Source organism: Scylla paramamosain, chromosome 20, assembly GCF_035594125.1.
Source record: "Scylla paramamosain isolate STU-SP2022 chromosome 20, ASM3559412v1, whole genome shotgun sequence".
NCBI lineage: Eukaryota > Metazoa > Arthropoda > Malacostraca > Decapoda > Portunidae > Scylla > Scylla paramamosain.
In genome coordinates this window covers 8,496,495-8,503,994 of record NC_087170.1, presented here as the reverse complement: position 1 = coordinate 8,503,994, position 7,500 = coordinate 8,496,495, and the positions used below count along the sequence as shown (strand labels likewise).

General features: G+C 37.4%; 1 protein-coding gene across 9 annotated transcripts in view; it reads left to right on the top strand.

The window, feature by feature from the left end:
- The window catches only part of LOC135110222 (sodium-dependent serotonin transporter-like), an 84,257-nt gene that overhangs the window by 38,442 nt on the left and 38,315 nt on the right, over positions 1 to 7,500 (top strand). For 2 of the 9 annotated variants that reach the window (XM_064022295.1, XM_064022293.1), the window contains exon 1: positions 6,429 to 6,592. The exons of the other annotated variants lie outside the window; for them this stretch is intronic. The gene's annotated coding sequence lies outside the window, so the exon portion shown is untranslated. Of the gene's footprint in view, positions 1 to 6,428; positions 6,593 to 7,500 lie in introns of those variants that run through there. 9 annotated transcript variants of the gene reach the window in all.

Sequence of the window (7,500 nt, the reverse complement as noted above, 5' to 3'; positions counted from 1 at the left end):
TGCTTATCAATCTTTCTGGCATACATGTGTGGAAACTGAGCACAGGAAGGAAATATATAGCATATAATGCTGGTTTTTACTCAAATTCTTTGTTATTTGTCAGTAAGTTTTGCCTGTCGCTAGCTGGTGGTGGTGCTGAGTGAATGCACGCCCCTGCTTCTCTAACCACAAACACTGCATCGACTTGTCATCAGCTGGAAATGGTAAAAGTGAACGTGGGTGTGTCTGCTTATTAGCGATTGGTGGCGTGGCCTGAGCTGCATGTAACTGTTTCAGATTGTCTCTCGTAACCGCAAATGAAGGAAGAATTGTAACTATACGTGTGATAAGTGGAGGGATTATAGAAATGAAACGTGCGTACGTGTGTGTGTGTGTGTGTGTGTGTGTGTGTGTGTGTGTGTGTGTGTGTGTTGAACTGTATTGCTGAAAAAAAGGTCTGATAGTTTTTATGTACGAGTTCTATGAAAAAAAATGTAAAAAAAAAAGTATCCGTGTCATGCTGGAGAGAAGAAATATTTATAGCGGCGAGTGATGAGTGACAAAAAAAAAGTTATAAAAATAGCGTGTATGAACGAATGTTGTATGTATGTATGTATGTATGTATGTATGTATGTATGTATGCGTGCGTGTCTTGCTGAAAAGGTGTAGCATATTATGTAACAGCGTACAGTGTGGGTGCGTGTGGGTGTGTTCTGGCAAGTCATGTGAACTCACCCAGAAGAACCCATTGTCATATTCTACAAAGTGTTAGACAAAAAAGGTAACATCACATCCCACAGCTCCCAATCGCATCCTTCATTTTGCTTGGTGTTTACGGACCTCTTAACCCTTTGCTGCCTAGGGGAACAGTGCTTGTTATTGTGAGTGAACAGTTCAGAACGATCTTGAAATTAAAACTGCAAGGACTAGATCATAACTACGTGTTTCTCTCTCTCTCTCTCTCTCTCTCTCTCTCTCTCTCTCTCTCTCTCTCTCTCTCTCTCTCTCTCTCTCTCTCTCTCTCTCTCTCTCTCTCTCTCTCTCTGCACCTGTAAGTAGCACCTTTTAAGATTATATTGTAAACTTGCATACCAACCTTTTTATTTATTATTTATTTTTCATTAAGCTTATGGAGAAGGCTTGTGGTGAAGGGGTTAGCACAACACAGTTCATTAGTTGTATTAATTTTTATCTGACTTAAAGACTTGAAATTCACTGGACATTGTGACATTTCTTCTCGGGGCAGTTGTATCAGACCACATTGCATTCATATCGTGAGGCAAACAGGAGCAGGAGGAGAGTAATGCATGAAAATAGTGTTTGTATTATATTTTCTCTGACTTTATTTTGCTTTCCAAGTCTAGAATGTATAAAGGATAATCTGTTTTGATTTATTCATGTTTGTTTTGTTTCAAGGTATTTGTCCTTTTTTTTTATTTTCATTCTCTCTCTCTCTCTCTCTCTCTCTCTCTCTCTCTCTCTCTCTCTCTCTCTCTCTCTCTCTCTCTCTCTCTCTCTCTCTCTCTCTCTCTCTCTCTCTCTCTCTCTCTCTCTCTCTCTCTCTCTTTTCTTTTTAATCTTTGTTTATTGTTATTGTTTGTTTATCTTATTTATTTTTGTGTTCTATCTACTTATATGTTTTTTGTGCATGGGCGTGTCTCTAATGTATGAAAGTGGAACATTATTTTTTCAACACCATGATTTAATTCAGTTCCGTTAAATTTAATGGGCGTGCCCGTTGAAAGTCTTAAAAGTTCAGCTGTACTTAACTTCTGGTACTTGTCACACTTCGTTTACTACCTCACCATCACCGCCAGATTCTCGCACCACCACCACCACCAGCACCACCATCACCACCACCGCCACCCCAGCTACTGATGATTCTTCGGTAGTGGTGGTGGTGGTGGTGTTGGTGGCAGGGGTTCAAAAACAGCTGCTATATTTGATCTGAGCTGTCCACTACCTGACGTTTCTTGACTTTAAACACACACACTCAGCAGGAAATGTGTGTGTGTGTGTGTGTGTGTGTGTGTGTGTGTGTGTGTGTGTGTGTGTGTGTGTGTGTGTGTGTGTGTGTGTGTGTGTGTGTGTGTGTGTGTGTGTGTCGGTGTTGCTGGATTAAGTCAGATTGGCGTGCATTCAGCCTTAATGTTGTCCTTTCTTAAAAATTATAAAGAAAAATTTAGTTAACTTCTTTTATGACAATGTGAACGGGGGATTTTCATTGTGTGTGTGTGTGTGTGTGTGTGTGTGTGTGTGTGTGAGTACACGTGAACGCAAGGCGGTTTCAGATCGTGTTATAAATGATACGCTGGCTACGTCCTAAGCACGCAAGCTCTCAAACAAATAAACAAGCCAGTGGATAAACAAGCTTACACTCAATACAAACTAAGCAAGGAAGTTCGTAAGTAAATAAAAAAAGAAGAAAACAATGATAAAGTACACAAAAAGTAAATATTTGAAGTGTTAAAGGCTGCGGAATAAAGTTCAAATAATAAAGTAAACAAGTTTAAAGTAAGAGCGTGTAAGTAAATAAATAAATATAAACAGTAATAAGGTCAATAAACGCAAGATTAAAGTATGATAAGGTAAATAACAAGTGTTTTCTTAAGTGACTTAATGAAAACAACATTGAAGTAATATAAATAAAAAGTATAATATTAATGTAAATAAGTAGAAGAGGAAAAGTATATTAAGTGATGCTGAAAGCCACACATTGTTGAGTTTAAGTCTACGTCTACTATTATGTTTATTATTATCACTAAGAAATTCTGGGAAAGGATTAGCTAGTTACGTCTTGGCCTGGGGGTAAAAAGTTAATCTTTCCTTCTCTTTCCTGCGCACGCGTCCACCACACCACACCACACCACACCACACCACCGCCGCCATCACCACCACCACCACCACCGCATCTAAACTGGAAAAAATGAGCAAATCAGTGGTGCTGACACGGAGAGAGAGAGAGAGAGAGAGAGAGAGAGAGAGAGAGAGAGAGAACGTAACTCCGCCTTGCTTGACCTTCGCAGCATTTTTTTTTTCTCTCTTCTTGCAAACACATTCTTGTTAATAAGCTAATGTCGTGTTGAGCTTCACACTGATTTACTTATCTTATTAATTCGTTGCGGCGGGAGATGAAGTATTTAGTAACATCACGGAAAAGAGAGGTCAAGAAACAGTTTCTCTCTACAGCCTTCTTAAAGTAAATATGTTGTATACAAAAAATAAAATAAAAAAAAAGAGAAAAACAGGAATTTCAACACAGATACAATTACACCAACTGCTGACACACACACACACACACACACACACACACACACACACACACACACACACACACAGTTTATATTTCTAAGAACTTAACTAAGCTTTGCGTGTGATATATGTGGCTGTGATCATAATGAAGAAGAAAGAAAGGAAAAATAGGAAAGATAGTAATTCGTAAAAAAAATAAATAAATAAAATAAAAAATAATAATAATAGAAAAATAAAAGATCAATATGTAAAAAAACAATGAAAAAGTATGAGAAAAGTATAAAAAGGAAGAAGAAAAAAAGCGTTATAAAGTATATTAAAGAAAAAAGAACTCATGCAACGAAAAAAAAAAAAGGGATTAAAAAAATAATTGAAAAAAATAGATAAGGATGAAAATAAAGAGACAATGAGGGAAAAAAATGTAATAAAAAGAGGAAGAATCATGTTAATTAAAAGAAGAAAGAAAGAAACACGTATAAAAAGAAAGAAAAGAGAGACCTTAGGGAAGAAAAAGAAGAAAAAAAGTGAAAAAGAATCGAGTCGTGTTATTCCAGTTGTCGGTGAGGGAGCCGAGTTGGAGGGAAGGGGTCGGATCTTCCACACTTGACACCGTTCACCACCACAGCCGTCCTCCGCTAAGGTTACTTGTTCGGCCGGTGCTCCAACTCGGCGAGAGAGAGAGAGAGAGAGAGAGAGAGAGAGAGAGAGAGAGAGAGAGAGAGAGAGAGAGAGAGAGAGAGAGAGAGAGAGAGAGAGAGAGAGAGGGGGGGGCGAGTTTCTAAAAGTAATAGTAGTAACTGGTATTGCCTGTTTAATTAAGGAACAAAACTACATGATAAGATAGCACTGATTTTGATTTATAATAGTCTGCGTTGAAGTTTGACACGTGGATCTGCTGTTTTCTTTCTAAGCCCGCGTGGCTGTAACGGAGCTTTGTGGAGCAGATGTGGCTGAAGTGGTTGATTTGTATAAGAAGTTTAGACCAGTTTTCTTCTTTTTATTCTTTATCGTTTTATTTATCTATTGATTTATTTTATTTTATTTATTTATTTTTTTTTTCGTATAAGTACATCGGTCATAAGAAAACAGGTAGGCATGTTTCATACAGAGATTGCCCCTTGTAGGCTTGATGGCTTCCTGCAGCTCACCTTGTATTCTTATGTTCGTAGGTTCTTGAAAATGCTTTGATTTTAAACACCTATTGAAGTTATGTTAACCCTTTATTCGGTATACAATCTTTGCTATAAACACAACGTTTTAGACAATTTTCTGCCACTGCCTCATATTGTTCTGTATCTTGGAAGAAAAAAAAAAAAAAAACTGCCTATTTATTTCCTGACTTTCTTTGTGCATTTCAAACAGACATCCATCATGCTCTGAATGACGCTCATATCTGCAAAAGGCTTTTAAAAAATTCTTGAGCCTTGACCGGGATGGTGGGGCACAGTTTCATAACGCATAAGAATTATTTTTTATTCTATTTTATTATTTTTTTTACTGAGCTGCGTGGTGGAAACAATCTTTGTGAGGCCATGCGCGATGTGTGCCGCGGCAAGAAAATGATAAACGCTTTCTTGGAATCACGCGCCGGTGTAAGCTAACCTGATGTACCATTCCACACGGTATTTGTGCTCTTTTTAACGGTCTCATATTGTTTTTTATTATTATTTTTCTATTTCTCTCTATTTATTTACTTTTTTTTGTAATCATATGACGAAGAAGAGTAAAAGAGTAAAAGAAAAAAGGGTTGTGAAGAAAGAAAAGAGAGAAAGAGGGGAAAAAATGACAATAGAGGATTCAAGAGTGTTTGTATTGTGTTCTTTTAGTATTGATGACAGTGCAGCGAGTGAACTTTTAAGACTTCTGAAGAATAATGAAAATAAATACATAACGTTTGTGTTTGTTGCCATGAGGTAATCCTAAAAAAAGAACACCACCACCACCACCACCACCACATGTCTCACGTGTGAATCAAGTTGGTTGTTTCTCATTAAATTCGTGTTTTATTCGTGTTTTCTTTTGAGGACAAACTTGCATATTTCATGATCTTGTAGTTAGTTTGGTCTTTACGTGGAAATTATCTGGTGGCGATGAATTTAGACATTAACATGAAATAATCGTATAATCGTGTTCGTGGCTATTTTAAATGATGGGCTAATACCACTGATCTTAAATTGCTTTCAGGTCAGTGGCCAATACTGTGAAAAAGGTGATGATGGTGATAATAATAATAATGATAATAATAATAATAATAATAATAATAATAATAATAATAATAATAATAATACTTTAATTAAAATACAGTTTTTATAAAATTTTCTATTATGTTCCATTCTGTGTTATTATTTATTTATTTGTTCATTTATTTATATGTTGTCTTTATATAAAATAATTATTTCAACATTAAAGTATATGAGTTTCACATTAGATCACATCGTTTGTCACCTTTTTATTGCTATTTCCCAATACTGTGTTGGATAATTTGATGATGAAAAGCTCACATTGCATCATAATTTGAGCCGTTCAGTTAAAAGTCAGGGGATACGAGCCTTGGGAATTTGGCAACAGGAGATACGAACCTAAAAAGTATGAAATCAGCATCATTAGCCACGCCATGTCCCCCTTTATCTCCCTTATCAAGAAGTGGGCGTAATGTAAATACTAAACGTTAAAAAGAAAAAAAGAAAAAGGTAAAAATAATAAGGGTCCTGACAGGATGTGATGTCATGACCTAACACATCCTCTTTAGCATCATGACATCATCGTTTAGGCTCCTGCTTCCCTTAGTAACGTCACAGCCAATAGCAATGCAGCCTGTCCTTCCAGCATGACGTCACTACTTAAGCTCCTCCCTTTAAAGAAAACTGTGACATCACTTAGCCAATAGCAACATATTTCTGTCCTTCCAGCATGATGTCACTACTTAAGCTCCTCCCAGTAGGCTTAACAGTGACGTCATTCTTAACCATTACCAATGCTTTCTTTTCCTTCACGATGATGTCATTCCCTAAGCTCCTCCCAGTGTCCAGAAACGATGACGTCACGAGGCATTTTATCATACACCCCTTTGAAATTATTGTACTTCCTAAACTCTGACATCACTTGACTGAGTCCTCTGTGTGTGTGTGTGTGTGTGTGTGTGTGTGTGTGTGTGTGTGTGTGTGTGTGTGTGTGTGTGTAGGATACGCCTCACCACCAGTGTCCTTTCTGCCGCGAGCGAGTGAGTGCGAGTGAGAGAGGAGGGAGAGATAAAATTGTATATGGTGATCGGTTCTGAAGCTAAGCCATCTTGCCACACCTGTCGCGGCTTCCCCTGCACCTGCTGCCTGTCATGTTGAGAGCCTGGCGGAGTTTGCTGCTGGTGAGGCCGTGTGTGTGTCTGTGTCTGTGTGTGTGTGTGTGTGTGTGTGTGTGTGTGTGTGTGTGTGTGTGTGTGTGTGTGTGTGTGTGTGTGTGTGTGTGTGTGTGTGTGTGTTGGTGGTGATTGGTGATGGCAGTGACTGCTGTTCTTGTTGTTGTTGTTCATCATCTTATTCTTCCTTTTTGAATCCATAGATATTTCAGATTGTTAAGTTGTAAAACGAAAAAAAAAATACTGGATATATATATATATATATATATATATATATATATATATATATATATATATATATATATATATATATATATATATATATATATATATATATATTATATATACTCGTATATATATATATATATATATATATATATATATATATATATATATATATATATATATATATATATATATATATATATATTGTAGAACTAAATGTAATATTGAATAGAAAGTTCTTGGGATATATAAAAGTGTAGCTATGTTATGCATAAGTATTTTTGCTGGTGTTCCACACCACCACCACCACCACCACTACCACCACCCTCCTAAGTGTCGTACCCAAAACCCTCCTTACCTCTTCTCCCCACGATGTTTTTTTAATTAGTCATTCCTGGCAGAAGGTGGCGGGAGTTCCCACAGGGCAGGCGGCGCGGCACTATATAAATACTCAGTGCCAAGGCTTTGTGGAGGGTGGCTGGGCCCAGCGAAGGACGGGAGGGGCGCGGGATATGTTTGTGTTGGGGAGCGAGGCGGAGGCGTGTTGCAGAGAGAGGGAGAATGGGAGAGGCATGTTGAGGGATATTTTTTGCGGGTTGGTTGGGAGAGAAACACACTCCCGGATTTCATTATCTTTTTATCATTGTCATTATACATTTTTATTATTTTTTTTTATTGAGTCCAGTATTTCA